The sequence below is a fragment of the Psittacula echo genome (genome assembly GCF_963264785.1).
Source record: "Psittacula echo genome assembly, chromosome: 2".
In the NCBI taxonomy this organism is placed as follows: Eukaryota; Metazoa; Chordata; class Aves; order Psittaciformes; family Psittacidae; genus Psittacula; species Psittacula echo.
The window spans coordinates 111,056,251-111,073,574 of NC_137737.1; positions in this window are offsets into that span (position 1 = coordinate 111,056,251).

Sequence of the window (17,324 nt, forward strand, 5' to 3'; positions counted from 1 at the left end):
TGTCGAGTCATTAATCTATGTTTGCTGAACAGCTGCCAGCAGCAGACCTGAATCACTAGCATTTTGAGTTATTTTCCATGTCAGGGTTAAGAACCAAATGATCTATAGCCAAGTGCTGTTTGATCCTGGATATTCACTCTTTGTGATCTTGTTTTAGTCAGAGAGAAACAGCATTCTGCATTCCGCTTTGTCTTGTCCACAGCTGCCTGCATCTTTTGGTTTTGTTTTTGTTTTCTAATAAGAAGTATGTACGGTTAAAGCAAAAATACATGCTACAACAACATTACACTCATGTTTACTTTCACTCGTTTTGTGCTGGCTGTTACCACAGCCCTTTGATTTGGAGGGTTTGGTCGCTTTTGGAAATGCAGATGTTCCATTTCAGCAACCACAGTCCGAAGAGAACATCTCATATACTCCGCAAAAGTTACAGGGTGTAGGCTTGGGATCGTTTCATGTGTGATGCAGCAAGTAATTCCTAAAATACAAAGAAAATGCTTCTTATAAAGAAAATGCTTCTTATGCTCCTCATATTAAGCAAGATAAAAATCATCATTACAGATACAGAGACTGGGTTCAGACATTAAAACACAGGCAGGGATGAAGCCAGGCCTCAGCAGGATAATTTGAAACACCTAGCTGTGAAAAATGCAAAATTCATGAGGCCTGTAATATAGAGTAAGGAGGAAGAAGCCCAAATCTGCAGCTCAGGGCAGGGTCACCCTGTAGTGACACAAGTCCTGAGCCATGCTCCAGGTGCTGCTTATGTGTTTTATCCAGCATCTGTGGCAAAGCGTGTAGATACCCATGGAAATGCAAAGCTTTCTTCCATCCTTTCCAGGTCTCCCTGCAACTAAGGTTATTTTTTTACAGTGGCCCAGGTTCAACACAGTAAGTAGAGAGAAGCACCATCCATTAGCTTGGCAACTGAGAGAATTCACAGAGATACAAGAGCTGGGCATCAGGCAGACTCAGCTTCACGTGTTTGTTTTCTAGTGAAGGATCTTGCAGCTAGACTGGTACACCTGAGTGCCTCTTCCACTGTTTGTGGTGAGGGAGACTGCTGTGTTTGTGTTCAGCTGTGAACAAACTCTGTGTGTTTCAAACAAATCTGTCAGACTGGGCCTTTCTCACGGCCATGGTGGATTAAAAGTGCTTGTCTGTCTGTCTCAAATAGAACAGAATTTGTGTGGGAGGTACTTTGCCCGGCTATCTAGGAAACTGAGCACTGCTTAGAAAATGTGAAAGGGAGGCTTTGGCTACAAAGAGCAAAAAGGGAAATCAATCCTAATTTTAAAAGCAGGTATGTGTTAAGTGTCTGGTGTGATAAGTCGTCATATTGTAACTTGAGAGTGTAATGTAATAGTTGCTAATCCAGTGAATGCTCATTCAAATGCTTGGATCTTGAAGCTCATTCTCTTAGAATCATAGAATAGTTTGGGTTGGAAGGGACTTCAAAGATCATTTCGTTCCAACCCCTCTGCCATAGGCAGGGACACTTTCCACTGGACCAGGTTGCTCAAAGCCCCATCCAACCAATGAACACTTCCAGGAATGGGCAGCCACAACCTCTCGGGGTACCTGTTCCAGTCCCTCATCACCCTCACAGTAAAGAATTTTTTCCTAATATCTAATCTCCCCTCTGTCAGTTTAAAGCCATTCCCCCTTGTCCTGTCACTACAGGCCCTTGTAAAAAGTCTCTCTCCAGATTTCCTGTAGGCCCTTTTTAGTTACTGGAAGCCGCTTTAAGGTCTCCTGTGAGCCTTCTCCAGGCTGAACAGCCCCATCTCTCTCAGCCTGTCTTCATAGGAGAGGTGCTCCAGCCCTCTGATCATCTCCATAGTCATCCTCTGGACTCGCTCAAGCAGGTCCATGTTCTTCTTATGTTGGGAGCCCCAGAGTGAACTAAATAAAAAAGGAATCATAGTCCTCCTATCCATGTTGTCTTGCCTATTTTATAAGATATCTAAATGCTGTTGTTTTTAGTGTGAAACAAGTAAGACAAATTGACACTGACCTAAAAGCTGATTGTTTGGTAGGTATTGCAATTTCCTATTAAACACAGACATGCAGTAAACTGTAGAGTTTGGCTTCCCCAAAAAATACGATACCATACCTTATAAAAAGTACACGAAATGTGTTTATAAACACATAAATAGTGTTTATCATTTAAATGGCATTCATGTACATTACAGTATCAAGTCTGTGAATTCTGAGAGGTTTCAGTAGTGCTCATTTCAGGAAGTTAGCAAACAGCAAGAGCAGAAGAGCAATGGAAATCTCAGCAAGTGTTAGCTCAGCCCTCTCTGAGCAAGTATGGTTACTCCCATCCTCTCATGAAAAACCTAAGAAAAAAGAAAGTGGAAGAGCTTGCAATAAAGTGAAAGGTCATCTAGGGTTTTTAGGTCATGGAGTGTTCATTTTTAAAAGGTGTACACCATCAAAATGGGAGAAAAGGGTAGGAAACGTGTGTTTCTGAAGCAACTACTGACTTCAGAAGAGTTACACAAGGCAGAAATGAGACTATATCCTGTTCACCATATTAGGCCAAGTTAGTAATACATTCACATTCAACTTCCTATTTAGTCAACATGAAACCTACAGCAGTTAAATCACACTACATTGAGCCTGCCTTTGGTCCACTACCCTCTCTCCTTGTTTGCCATACAAAGCTGGCTCAGGTTTGCTGCAGCTCTAGTTCTCCGGACACTTAATAGCACAAACCAGTATTGCTCGAAGCTCTGAGATGAAGACTGGTCAACAAATCCAGTCATTGGGCAAAACATTGCTAAAGTTCATCTGTGCAACAGAAAGGCCTTTTGCAGGAGATTCCTACTTCAGCAAGGAATGATGGCTGCTCATGCAGACATATCTGAACTGTATACTGAAGTCACACCAATATTGATCTCAAATCTGAAAAATAAAGGCTGTGTTAGGTGGTGAACGCTGGTGGCTATAAGCAGCTAATTTAAAGCTGCAGCTACAGTGTCAAATGCAGTGCATCCCCTTCATCTAACTTGAGAGCTCAGCTAAGCACTCAAAAAACTCCTCAAGAAGTTACAGACTGTAAGCTCGAGGTGCAAGGTGCTTTGGGTAGTGAATACATTAAAATGCTTTACTGATAGGAAAGAGAAAGCGAAGAAATGAGATAGATATTATATCATCTAGTGTACTAAGAGAAGGCATCTTGGTTGTTGCAGGATGGGGCAAGAGATAAGAACTAGAAGAGGAATGGATTGGATTGGAAGGTAATAGAATAGAATAGAATTAGAATTAGAATTAGAATAGAATAGAATAGAACAGAACAGAATATAAATTACCTAGGCAATAAAAGTTGCTAACAAGAGAAGACAAATTTGGATATAAAAGGTCAAAAGAGAATTTTGCATGGATAGACTCAACAAAAGTAGTATCTTTTAAACACCTACAGATGCTGAAACAGTGCAACTTATACACATACATTTATAAATATGTATGTTTTCCTGTAGCTTTCATAAAGATGTGAGGCTCCAGTCCTACGACCTTGCATATTCCAGTGTATCCCAGCTTCCCAACAAAGGGCAGTTGCTGCTGTTTCCTCTTTACAGCACAGCGCATTTTCAGGCCAGAATCCTCAGAAGAAACCGCTCCCACTGCCTGCCAGCAGTGAGTGATGTATAAGGAATGGGGCACCTAAATCTTTGTTGCATTTTCTTGAACAAGCTAGAAATAAGAGGTGGAGGATGTTGGAATGAATCACCTTTTGGAACTTTTGCAATGGCCTGATTTGGTGGAGAGGCTTGTATCCGAACACAAGCTGTTTCAAGGGAGGAAATAAACTGGATGAGATTGTCTGCTCCAGTGCAAACACAGATGCGTTTGCTGCCAGCAGACAAGAGCACAGTTGTATAAACAGTGCAGTGTAGACACTCCCAAAGTAACTTCTGCTTTCTCTGGAAGGGAGGGGAGCTGTGAGCCCAGAGATAGATAGCAATCCACAGGATAAATATCTGGTCACCATATGGCTCAGGCCAATATCAACCACTAATACATATGCAGAGCAGGTTCCTTTTGCTTTTATGCTTTAAAGTGCAGAAAAAAGGCCTATGACCAATGTATGGCAAAAGCTTACAAAGTGATTTGAAATCAAATCAAAACAAAATTCCACTGGAATGCTGAAAGCTTCATACCTCAGTAAGGACAATTTCTGTGGCAAATGCTGTTTTCCCACTGAAGCCACTTCTTGGGTACAGAAAACGTTAAGATGCCAGAAATTCTTCCTTCACCCTGGGAAAAAGCTTTTTATTTTCACTATCCAAGAGCTTAAAAATGGCCTACATAGTTCTTACTTGAAATCTGCAGAAACCCAAACAAACTCAAGTCTTAAGTCAAAGAAAAGCCATGGAAAAATATAGCCTGCAAAAAAGAAGGTTTCAGAAAGTTAAAGCAAGAGCTAAAGAATAATCTCCTGATGGTATCATCTATCAGGATGCAAAACATATATTATTTATGTCTTTTTACTTCCATTATAAGTAGAATGATTACCATCATTATAGACCTCTTAGCACATTAAGCTACCATGAATCTGGCTTTCTGCTCTGCTATTAATTTTTTAGCTATGAATCACCTACAACATCGAGAATTTTTCTTAGTTTTCCAGTTCTTAACCCTAAGTGCTCTCTCCCAGAACGAATTTCTCTCACCCCACCTTACTTCTGCTTCCCCCATATACAACTATCATGTTTCCTGCGGTTGGATTAGTTTTGCAGTTCTTGCTCAAATAACTGCTCTTCTGAAGACAAAAGTCAGAAGTAAACTGGGCTGAGTTTAAAAGTAGCCTAGCTTTGATTCTCCTGGGTTTGGTTTTATGTATGTTGTCCTAAATATCCACACTGCCTGCAGATGCTTTGCTCTGCTGAAGACTATGTCAAATCCAGAAAAAGCCATGGTTTTATCTCAGGCCTGGGAAATATTTAGCATTATCAGCCCTTAACAGTTAATTAACTTCTAAATGACACATTTTATAACTTTGCTGGAATAAATAGAGTGGGCTTCATGCAACCCTTCCCTGGGCAGATTGGCAGAAGCTGCAGTTCCTGACACTCACAGCATTAAGTTTTGCGACATGGGTTGCAATTTCTTTTATATAATGAATCTTCATGGGGTTCTATATGGCTTGCGTCTTAAATTTAAAGCACTCAAATGGCAGTAAACATGCAGTTTTTAAAAAGCCATGTTTTTCATATGACTCTCTTCCAGATATTAAAAAAAATATATATTTAAAAAGTTTCATCACTGACAAAGAATTCAAATTCATTGGAACCACAGGAATTATAAATGAATCAACTTAGTAATTTTTGGTGGCTTTAATAACTAAATCACAGAAGTTGAATTACTGATTTTGTTCACACTCAGGGTATTTTCAAATTGTCCTACTAACCTCATGTCACTAGACAATCGACTAATAGTTATTTTACACCAACACTATCACTGTTGTTATGTTTGTAGAGCTCTACTACTTTTAGAGCATGCTTGTAAGCTTTGAGAGAGTCTAGTCTTTAAAGGACAGAGAGGATTTAGAATTCTTATTATAGTTCTGATTTCATTCGGCCATAGCAACCCAAAATCCACAAATGGAAGTTTTATAGGTATGATCATAGAAAACTGCATGTATGAAAGTGTGAGCAAGCTCTTTCAGGTCTAGAATCAAAGGGTTAATTTCATAGAATCATAGGATAGTTAGGGTTGGAAAGGACCTTAAGATCATCTAGTTCCAACCCCCCTGCCATGGGCAGGGACACCCCACACTAAACTATGTCACCCAAGGCCTCATCCAACCTGGCCTTGAACACCGCCAAGGATGGAGCATTCACAACTTCCCTGGGCAACCCATTCCAGTGCCTCACCACCCTCACAGGAAAGAATTTCTTCCTTATATCCAATCTAAACTTCCCCTGTTTAAGTTTGAACCCGTTACCCCTTGTCCTGTCACTACGGTCCCTGATGAATAGTCCATCCCCAGCATCCTTGTAGGCCCCCTTCAGATACTGGAAGGCTGCTATGAGGTCTCCATGCAGCCTTCTCCAGGCTGAACAGCCCCAACTTTCTCAGCCTGTCTCCATACGGGAGGTGCTCCAGTCCCCTGATCATCCTTGTGGCCCTCCTCTGGACTTGTTCCAACAGTTCCATGTCCTTTTTGTGTTGAGGACACCAGAACTGCACACAATACTCCAAGTGAGGTCTCACAAGAGCAGAGTAGAGGGGCAGGATCACCTCCTTTGACCTGCTGGTCACGCTGCTCTTGATGCAGCCCAGGATACGGTTGGCTTTCTGGGTGTGAGCGCACACTGCCGGCTCATGTTCATTTTCTCATTGACCAACACCTCCAAGTCCTTCTCTGCATGGCTGCTCTGAATCTCTTCTCTGCCCAACCTGTAGCTGTGCCTGGGATTGCTGAGACCCAGGGGTAGGACCTTGCACTTGTCATGGTTAAACTTCATCAGGTTGGCATCAGCCCACCTCACAAGTGTGTCAAGGTCCCTCTGGATGGCATCCCTTCCCTCCAGCGTATCAACCGAACCACAGAGCTTGGTGTCATTGGCAAACTTGCTGAGGGTGCACTCAATCCCACTGTCCATGTCACCGACAAAGGTGTTGAACAAGACCGGTCCCAACACCGATCCCTGAGGGACACCACTCGTTACCGATCTCCAGCCGGACATCGAGCCATTGACCACAACTCTGCGTGCGGCCATCCAGCCAGTTCTTTATCCACCGAGTGGTCCACCCATCAAATTGATGTCTCTCCAATTCAGAGACAAGGATGTCATGTGGGACAGTGTCAAACGCTTTGCACAAGTCCAGGTAGATGATGCCAACTGCTCTACCCCTGTCCATCTGTTCCGTAGCCCCACCATAGAAGGCCACCAAATTGGTCAGGCAGGATTTCCCCTTAGCGAAGCCATGCTGGCTGTCACCAACCACCTCCTTGTCCTTCATGTGCCTTGGCATGCCTTCCAGGAGAGTCTGCTGCAAGAGTTTGCCAGGCACAGAGGTGAGACTGACTGGTCTGTAATTCCCTGGGTCATCCATTTTCCCCTTCTTGAAAATGGGGGTTATATTTCCCTTTTTCCAGTCGTCGGGAACTTCACCTGACTGCCATGATTTTTCAAATATGATGGCCAGTGGCTTAGCAACTTCATTCACCAGCTCCTTCAGGACCCGCGGATGGATTTCGTCTGCTCCCATGGACTTGTGTACGTTTAGGTTTTTAAGATGGTCTCTAACCAGATCCTCTCCTACAGTGGGCCTAGGGTCTTCATTCTTACAGTCCCTTCATCTGCCTTCCAAGACTTGAGTGGTGCGGTCAGAGATTTTGCCAGTGAAGACTGAGGCAAAGAAGTCATTAAGAACCTCAGCCTTCTCCAAATCCTGGGTAGCCAGTTCTCCCGATAGCTTCCGAAGGGGGCCTACGTTGTCCCTAGTCTGTCTTTTACTCGCTAAGTACCTATAGAATCCCTTCCTATTATCCTTAACATCCCTAGCCAAGTTCAATTCTAACTGGGCCTTAGCCTTCCTCACCCTAGCTTCCCGGACAGCATCCCTGTATTCTTTCCAGGCCGCCTGTTCCTGCTTCCACCTTCTATAAGCCTCTTTTTTCCTTTGAATTTTCCTGAGCAGCTCCTTATCCATCCAAGGAGGTCTCCTGGCCCTCCTGCTGCACTTCCTTCTAGTTGGGATGCAACACTCCTGAGCTTGGAGCAGGTGATCCTTGAATAACAACCAAGAGTCTTGGGCCCCCTTGCCCTCTAGGGCTGTGTCCCATGGAACCTTACTAAGCAGGCTCCTGAAGAGGCCTTCTTCTCTCCTTCCCCTCCTCGAAGATAAAAGACACCAAACTTCCTACTTCCTGTTGCAAAATGCCATGTGAGTCTCCTGGGTAATTCAACTCTTAATACTTGGAAGGTGGCAATTTTATATCAGTCTTACCCCTTTATTGTGCTTCTTTATTATGATTATTATTCAGCATTATTCTTCTTGTTATCATTGGTATTATTATTGGCATTGTTATTTTTGTTGTTGTTGTTATTATTCCTTCAAGTCAGAGGAAATGCCTTAAACTGGCATGAAACAGTGAAGGGGGCCCTTAGACTCCTAATTTGATGAGAGCAAAAATAACCTGACAAAGGGACAAACTAAAGGCCAGGAATGGGCCTTTTGCTGAGATCCATTTTAAAAGTGTGTTAGACCCAATGTGCTACCTTCTCAATAGTGAGCTTTTAGGCAGAGAGGGGAAAAGGAGCTAACTCTGCCTACTTCTTCCAGAGAGGCAAATATAGCCCCTTCTCCATGAGCGGAGAATGGCAAGATCATCCTGAGCTGCCTCTGAGCAACCTCTGGCACCTGGCACAGGTTAGGAGAGCTTCCTGCATAACTGATGGTGCAACAAACTCTCCAGCACTGTGCAGGGCCTCAGCCCTGCAAACCCAGCACAGTCTGCATATAATGCAAAATCCACAGCAAACTCTGTCAGGGGTATTACTATATGTGGAGATGAATTGTGGGATTTCCCTCTAGGAACAACTGTGCATTTAATATGTGGGGTGGATGAGTGTGTGGATAAAAGGTATTGCTATGAGCTTGGAAATACAGAGGAAGCAAGTAGATAGAAAAAGAATTGCTTAGAAACACTCTAAAATATTTGTATGAGCTTGGTTTTGTGATTTTTACATTTCATCTGTAGTCTTTCTGGGATGACTGCATCAGAGAGAGCCTTTTTTTTAAAGGGCAGAAATACATTCAAGATCCTCTGTCCAGGATTGTGCTGCAAACTCATGAAAATTCATGTTTTGCTCTTTTCTTCACAGTAAATTTGTAATGACACTCCTGACACATCGAAGTGCGCTGTAAGAATAGATGAGGCTGCTCTGTGAAGCACTGGGTTAAAAGAAGTACAAGGTGATTGACTCATTTGTGGTCCATGGCTGTACAAACACTTGCAAATTGCTTCCGGCCAATGTTCTAGCACCTTTACCATAGAAACAAGAGGCAGCAGGGCAAGCCAAGCTGTCCTTCAAGAGTCCCATCAAATGAAAACATAGCTGTGAAAATGTGTACACAAAAGCAGTGTTTGTGAAGGGTTATATTGTTACACTTCTTCAGTCTCTTGCTCCTGTTTGTGTGCCAAGCTTTGGTGAAACTATGGAATACGTCAGAACTAGAGTAAGTACTTTTAAGCAAATTGTTGACACTAGAAGTACTATGTCCAAATTATCATGGAGTTTGGATTTGTTTTAATGAATATCGTTCCTGCCCATGGCAGGTTGGTTGGAACCAGAAGTTCTTTAGGATCGCTTCCAACCCCAAACATTCTATGCTTCTAAAATGTCTTTTGTTTACCTAATTTTATGTAGTTCCCAGCACTCCTTTGCGGTGGCCGTGCCATCATTTTACAGTCCTATGAAGGCAGCAGCATTATACTGCCTGCATTGTAAAATGCCCATAACAGTGTCCACACCACACTGGCAGACATGTAATTCAGCTGGCTGAAGTTGCAGTGGTTGCATCCTCTTAACCCAAACCTGAGTTCCTGCTAGCCCCATGTCATAAGAACAGAAGTTTGTCCTTTTGCCTATAAATGTTCAGAAAAGGGACGTGCAACTCCCCACCTCCAGACTTATCCAAGCTAGTTCCTAGCCAGCTAGCTGAGGTACCCACAGTGGCAAAATCAGCCCCCACTAACCAGCATGTTACCTGCCCAGGCTCCAAAGGCCGTGTTGCTGCAGCTCCATGCAGCTGTTCTTCAGCCAGCTGGATTACGCCATCACATCTGCTGAGCTCTGTGCAGACATGGTCTGAATTGCTGTGGGCATTTTACAGCACAGGCAGCACAATGCTGCTACCTTTGTTGTACATGAGGAAAATGATGGCATGGCCACCACAAAGGAGTGCTGGGAACTACTTAAAATTGGATAATCACAAGGCACTTTTCACTGAAACAAATCCAGGTTCTGTAATAGTTTGGATATAGTACTTGTAGTTTCAGCTATTTGAATACAGGAGTTGCAAATAGAAATCCATCCAGTTATAAAAAATCACACAATTATATCAGGCAGCAGTCACTGATGTTGTCTGCACTGCTGGTAAATACGTCAAGAATTCCTTGTGGCCGGTATTTCTACTATTTGATGACCACATGATTATTTTTGGTTAGCTCTTACTGTTTCCTTCTTGACTCATTCCTAAAAGGCACTGGAACATCACAGTCTTATCACTCAGACAGCTGGAACTGCAACCGTCTTTAAATCAGTTTTGCAAATCCACACCCAGAGAGCATCCCCCACCAGAAGGATGTGCGCTCTGTGTCTTGTCAGCTTGAAGTCCCCCCTTCTTGTTTGACGTGAGCCATGCGATCCCGCCTTTCATTTGGGCTTGTTGAGACCGGACTTAGTGTGAGGGGGAGCCATCTGCAATGCATTGGAAGTAATGCCACACCACTGGAAAACAAGGGAAGAAATGTTGGCCTTATGCGGTGGGGGAGATGATCAGTGATTAGTCTGAGCACATACTTTGTTACTGTCTTTTTTCATCTGCTGATCAGACTATTGCAAAACCACGTACGCAGACTCCCCAAAATGAGTCATGTCTGTTGGTGTGGATGTCTGCAAGATGTCTTTGCACAGAGGTGCCGAGCTGTGCGGGAAGCATGTGGGAAAGGACCACCCTGGCACGGCACAACAGCTTATTTACTAGAGAGCACCTTGGTGGAACAGATAGGGGCCAGTGGATCTGCGCCAGCTGTTGGTTAGCTTCCAGGTAAAATGTAGTGGGTTCACTGTGACCTCCAAAGCCCTGCATGCCAGCTTGGCTGCCGCAGTGGCTGCCCCCCTGTGAAATACATCTCCCCTTGCACCTGCAGAGAGGTGAAGCTGTGCTCGGGAAGGGTAATGCCCCAGAGGGACTCAGGGCACTGGTATGAGATATGCACCACACCTCTGGGACCCCAGTCTTTCCTCGCTTGTGGCATATTCCAATGTGTCTGGTCTTAGACCCACTGTCTGTGAGACTTTTCCTGTATGTCGAATCCTACACTGGGAGAAGGAGCTGCATTACTCATACATAGTTTCAAAACTGTGGGCAAACTGAATGGTTTCTTGCTTCCATAGATGTATGACTTCATCCTCTCTATCTTCCAACTCCATGCACTAGGACAGCTGGATTTATAAGATGATCCTCTTTTCTTCAGAGGCAGATGCACACTGCCTTATCATCAGCTGAACAAGAATTCTTTCCTTATCACCTGTTAAGTGGAAGGATCAGTGTGTGTTGAAATGGAGCAGCTATGTGGTATCTCTTGGTTTCTATCTGTCAGTAAATTAGCTGCATTCAGTTTCAGTAACTTGGCTTTTCTTAATATGTTACTTTACTTCTTGTGATTTAAACAAGAAAAAGATGGGTTGGTATGGCAAAATTCAAACTTTCTAAAGCACAGCAGGTTAATACAGTAACGTCTCAATATTGAACAAGTGAAAAAATATTTTCCACTCACTGACTCCTGAGCTTTCCACAGCCGGGCAATTTGATCAGGTTACTCATACGGAAGTTGTGATTAGCAGTGAGCTATTAATTGCTGAAAATCTCTGGTTTGCTGCTATTGTCTATAAGGGATGAAAAAGTCTTAGGCAGCCCAGTCCATTCCAAGCCCTGCAATTTACACTCACTAAAATTCTAGGACCAGAACTATATTCAGAAATTGTTCCATCTTACTCTGTGCGCTTCCTTACTCTATTTCCTGGAATCTCTTTCCAAGCACTTACTGGGCAGCTACTTTACATGCTGAAAATAACATCTGTGAGACTTATCTTGATTTTTTTAAAGTTTATTCTCCTGTCATTCCTCAAAAAACCCCAAGTTACAAACCTGTGTAAAAACTGATATTGAGAAATGGTAACGCAGATTTACACAACTTTCACACTCAATAGCTGTTTCTAGTAGTCTGCCTTTGTCCTTAGGATTTAACTAAATCTCTCACATAAACCAGAATTTGCTAGTACTTGACCTTTGTTTTCAGAGCCCTCAAACACAAAAAGCATTTAGAATCAATGACAATGCACAAAACACAGCACACTCCACTTAGTGCTCAGGGCAACACAATGCTCATCCTTTATATGGAGAGACCCGGGGTTAAAAAAAGGATTAAAAGTAAGCCACAGTATTCTTTTCTAGGTCTTCTCCTGAAGAATCACGTCCACTGCTTCAAGCTGATTATACAGTATTCAGTCCATCAGCACATGGTGCCCAACACTACTGCTCAAGTAATCTTTTCCTCATTACATAAACTATATCCCCATCCACTCTTAACTTGCCTTCACTGGCTTCCTTCCTGTCTCTTAACTCCTCACTTCAAGCTCTTCATCCTTCATTTAAAGACCAAACATCATCTCCCCCCTCCATTCCTGACCCTACTTCCCTTTCCTCCCAGCAGGGCTGCCACAGCTTGCTTTGCTCCAGCTGCCTCTCTGCTTTTGTTTCCCAGCTGCTTTCTCCTGCATCCCTTTAGCTTCTCTTTGCACCACTTAAATCCCTTTCCTAGGTGGCTTTTCATAGATACTTCACACTTTTTCTTTCTTTTCTCACACTGACTTGTTGCTGATTTATTTTTCTTCTTCTTCACTTTGGTGTTAACATCAGAGGTGAGATGGATTTGTGATGATTAGTCATGAAAGAAAAAGTGAATAAAACTTTCATTCTTGCAAAACTCATTGAAACATCTGAAAATTAACACTCAGAGGAAAAAAAAAACCTGGTGAGAAGCTAATTAAGGGAAAGCATGATGTTCAGTGGCCTTAAACTGTGTAGAAAAAAGCACTGAATGAGAAGCTACAGAGAATAATTTTGCTTCTGGTCAAGGGACAGTAAGCCACACATTAAATATATTCCTTGAATTAGGAGCAGTTTCAAGTCTGAAATTCTTCTTAGCCCTTGCAGGGAGGCCCACAGTGGAAGAAAGGTGTGCTCTTATCGCACCAGCCAGCCAGGTCTATAATAGTTCCTCCTGTCACTCTCTTAGTCATTTAGCACCCTACAAGCCTTGGGGAAGTCCAGTCACAGCTTCTTTCCCACCCAATGGTGGGCTACACCTCTCACTGCTATTCATGCAGCTGGGGAAAGTTTGTCTGCTTCCCCGAGCAATAAAGTGTCTTTCTTGTGTCTTCTAGATCAGTCTTGCTCAGCACAGCTTGTAGCCCCAGGGTTCACAGCCTGGGTTTTAGCTTAACAAGAACCTGGGCATTAAATTAATAATTTGATTTTTTTTCTTGTGGGAGTGGAAGGAGCAAAAAATACAAGCTAATCTATTTAGGGCAAATACTTAAAATTATTTAATTTGTATTGTAACTGATGTTTTTGCCACCAGGATCCTGCAGAAGGATCACTGGGTTTGCTTTGGCATTTTCAGACCCCCTGTAATACTGCTCACAATTTACAGTTCTGAGGGCCCTCTTACATTTATGGCTTCTGGGATGCCTGGTTCTGGCCATATAGTGCAAATCACATATTTTGAAGCCTTCTGTAGGAAAAGCAGAAGGTATCCACAACTTAGCATTAACTTCCTTAGCAAGGAAGACTAGGGGAGATGCATTCTACATATAAGGGTGGCACTGGTCCATTTCCATCCTCCCTGTTGGTTAAACTGGAAAAGACTTTTTTTTTTTTTTAAATTATTTTCAGAACAGATTATCCTCATAGGTTATTTACACAAATTCATAGAATCACAGAATGGGTTGTGTTGGAAAGGACCTTAAAGATCATCCGGCTCCAACCCCCTGTCATGGGCAGGGACACCATCCAATAGAGTAGGTTGTTCAAAGCCCCCTCCATCCTGTCCTTGAACATTGCCAGGGATGGGGCAGCCACAGCTTCTCTGGATAACCTGTGCCAGTGCCTCACCACCCTCACAGTGAAGAATTTTTTCCTAATGCCTAATCTAAATATCTGTACAAAATCTGAGGACTCGTTGTGGCTTTATATATAATATATAACATATAATATATAATATATTTTACTATAATTCTATATTATGTAATATATAGTATTATAGATAGTATATAATACTTTTAAATATTATATGCTATATAATATATTGAGTATTTTTAAATATTATAGTATATAATAATATATAGTATATCTATAGTATATAGTATATAATATTTTAAAATATTTTAGATATATATATACCATATACATATATGCGTATAGGGTGGAATGCACCTCTGCCTCTGCTGGGGCCTCTCCAGCAGCTCTGCTGGCAGGAGCTGCCGCGAGGAGGTGTGAATCACAAAGGTGTTCCTAATCTCTGCAGGCTGTTTCACAAGCTCCCAGGCGCTGCTACAACCCCTGCCTCGGGGACTCTCTTGCTTGTGGCCCTCTGCTGGGCTCTGCACAAGCAGGGGCCTGATTCTGCAGATGGATGGAGGGGAAGGCAGATGTTCTCCCAAAGGAAATAAAAAAAGCGTGAACTCCAGACACGTCCTGTACCACAACTGCACATGCCTACATAAAATGCTCCTGACATAGCTTCTGCTGCAGAAGCTGCCTCCCTGTGTCTCGCTTTTCTATTGATTTTCCTATGGCCAGAAATAGTAAATAACAAACTGGGAATCAAAACCTATACCCACCCCTAAATGTCTCTGCTTTCAACAGAAACCAGTAAAAGGCTGGTTTTCTTCAGCACTTTTACAATAATCTCTAAAGCTATTTCCAGATTGCTTGAACCAAGAATAACCAGAGAATGTCAAGTCCTTCAGTACATGGCTGCATCCTTCATTTCTTGGTGAGATAGATTTCCAGGCAAGTACACAGGCTTCAACTACTCCAGATGTTCAGATCAAGAAATGTTATGTGCAAGAGGCAGATAATTTCACCCCCTGCCATGTCCAGAAACAGGCAATATTCTACAGCCCAGCTCCTTCACTTCTTCCCATTGCATAGGCCAGTTGCTGTTGTTTTCGTTATTCTGTCTTTGTCCAGGGTTTTGACCTCTGATTGACTTTGAAGTTTACATATGAGGAAAAACAGTCAGGCAGCTGCTAAAACAAGCAAAGAGAGATCAAACAGTTCCAAAAGAATTAAAAACAAACAGCTTTTATCTTCTTCTTTTGTGTTTACCAATACATTAACAAATCCAAATAGATGGAGAGATACACAAATGTGCATACATTTATTTAAATTATAACATTAAAAAATTACATTAGAAGAATATTGTTTAGATTAGCACAGCCGAACATTGAAGGATAAGGAAATTAGGAAAATTAGGAAATACCAGATTAAGATTGCTATGCTAATTTATTTCTGCCAGTGGGTGTGATTATCCTCTGTTGTACAGAATGAGGCATACATCCTGTGGGAAAGTCTAAAATATGACTGTGTCATGGAAGGGTTTGTAAGAAAACACATGCACATGGGGAGGGACAAAAAAATATTACCCAGAGACTCTTAAATCCACTGCTTGCTAATGCATCAGGAACTGACGCGGTAGCTTACAGGACACTATTTAATAACTGGGGCATAGGGAATTGGATGTCCTGGCTTGTTTTGCTAATGAGAAAAAAGACAGAGGAGAGCAGCCCCCTGTGACACGTATCAAGAAACATAGATTCTTGCCATTTACCCAGTAAAACAAGCTGTCATTGCAGGCATTTATTTTATCAGCTTTAGAGTGGAGGTATCATGTCAGGCATTAAGTAGGAGTTACTTGGTCCAGATCCTGGAGCTGGAAGAAATCACGTTTACTAATTTTACTAAGCCTTCCTAACCCTCTTCTCTTTTAAATCCAGCCCAGGAATTTCATCCTGCTTTTGCTGTGCAGTTTCTCCTAATGCTTCACCACCTATTACTCGTCTAGTGTCAGTGAGTACTCAGGTCTTTAAAGAGGTGATATTGTCTAATTACTATATTGGCAGACTGCCTTGAACTTTCCTGAGTAAACCAACATGAGAAAAGCAGTGCTAGTTCCCAGCAGTTGCCTCTTCAATGAACCTCACAGAAATTCACTGAACACAGAAAAAATTTTGTCTTCGAGATGAATGACTTTGACTTCCAAAGGTCTGCTGAAAACAATAATAGAATCATAGAATCATAGAATAGTTAGGGTTGGAAAAGAACTAAAGATCATCTAGTTCCAACCCCCCCGCCATGGGCAGGAACACCTCACACAACCTGGCCTTGAACACTGCCAGGAATGGAGCACTCACAACTTCTCTGGGCAGCCCATTCCAGTGCCTCACCACCCTTACAGTGAAGAACTTCCTTATATCCAATCTAAACTTCCCCTGTTTAAGTTTGAACCTGTTACTCCTTGTCCTGTCACTACAGTCCCTAATGAAGAGTCCATCCCCAGCATCCTTGTAGGCCCCCTTCAGATACTGGAAGGCTGCTATGAGGTCTCCACGCAGCCTTCTCTTCTCCAGGCTGAACAGCCCCAACTTTCTCAGCCTGTCTCCATATGGGAGGTGCTCCAGTCCCCTGATCATCCTCGTGGCCCTCCTCTGGACTTGTTCCAACAGCTCCATGTCCTTTTTATGTTGAGGACACCAGAACTGCACACAATACTCCAAGTGAGGTCTCACAAGAGCAGAGGGGCAGGATCACCTCCTTTGACCTGCTGGTCACGCTGCTCTTGATGCAGCCCAGGATACGTTTGACTTTCTGGGCTGTGAGTGCACACTGCCGGCTCATGTTCATTTTCTCATTGACCAACACCTCCAAGTCCTTCTCTGCATGGCTGCTCTGAATCTCTTCTCTGCCCAACCTATAGCTGTGCCTGGGATTGCTCCGACACAGGTGTAGGACCTTGCACTTGGCATGGTTAAACTTCATCAGGTTGGCATCAGCCCACCTCACAAGCATGTCGAGGTCCTTCTGGATGGCATTCCTTCTCTCCAGCGTATCAACCGAACCACAGAGCTTGGTGTCATCAGCAAACTTGCTGAAGGCACCCTCAATCCCACTGTCCATATCACTGACAAGGATGCTGGACAAGACCAGTCTCAACACCGATCCCTGAGGGACACCACTCGTTACCGATCTCCAGCCGGACATCGAGCCATTGACCACAACTCTTTGCGTGCGGCCATCCACCCAGTTCTTCATTCACCATGTGGTCCACCTAGCAAACTGATGTCTCTCCAATTTAGAGACAAGGATGTCATGTGGGACAGTGTCGAAGGTTTTGCACAAGTCCAGGTAGATGACGTCAACTTCTCTGCCCCTGTCCATCAGTTTCGTAGCCCCACCATAGAAGGCCACCAAATTGGTCAGGCAGGATTTCCCCTTAGTGAAGCCATGCT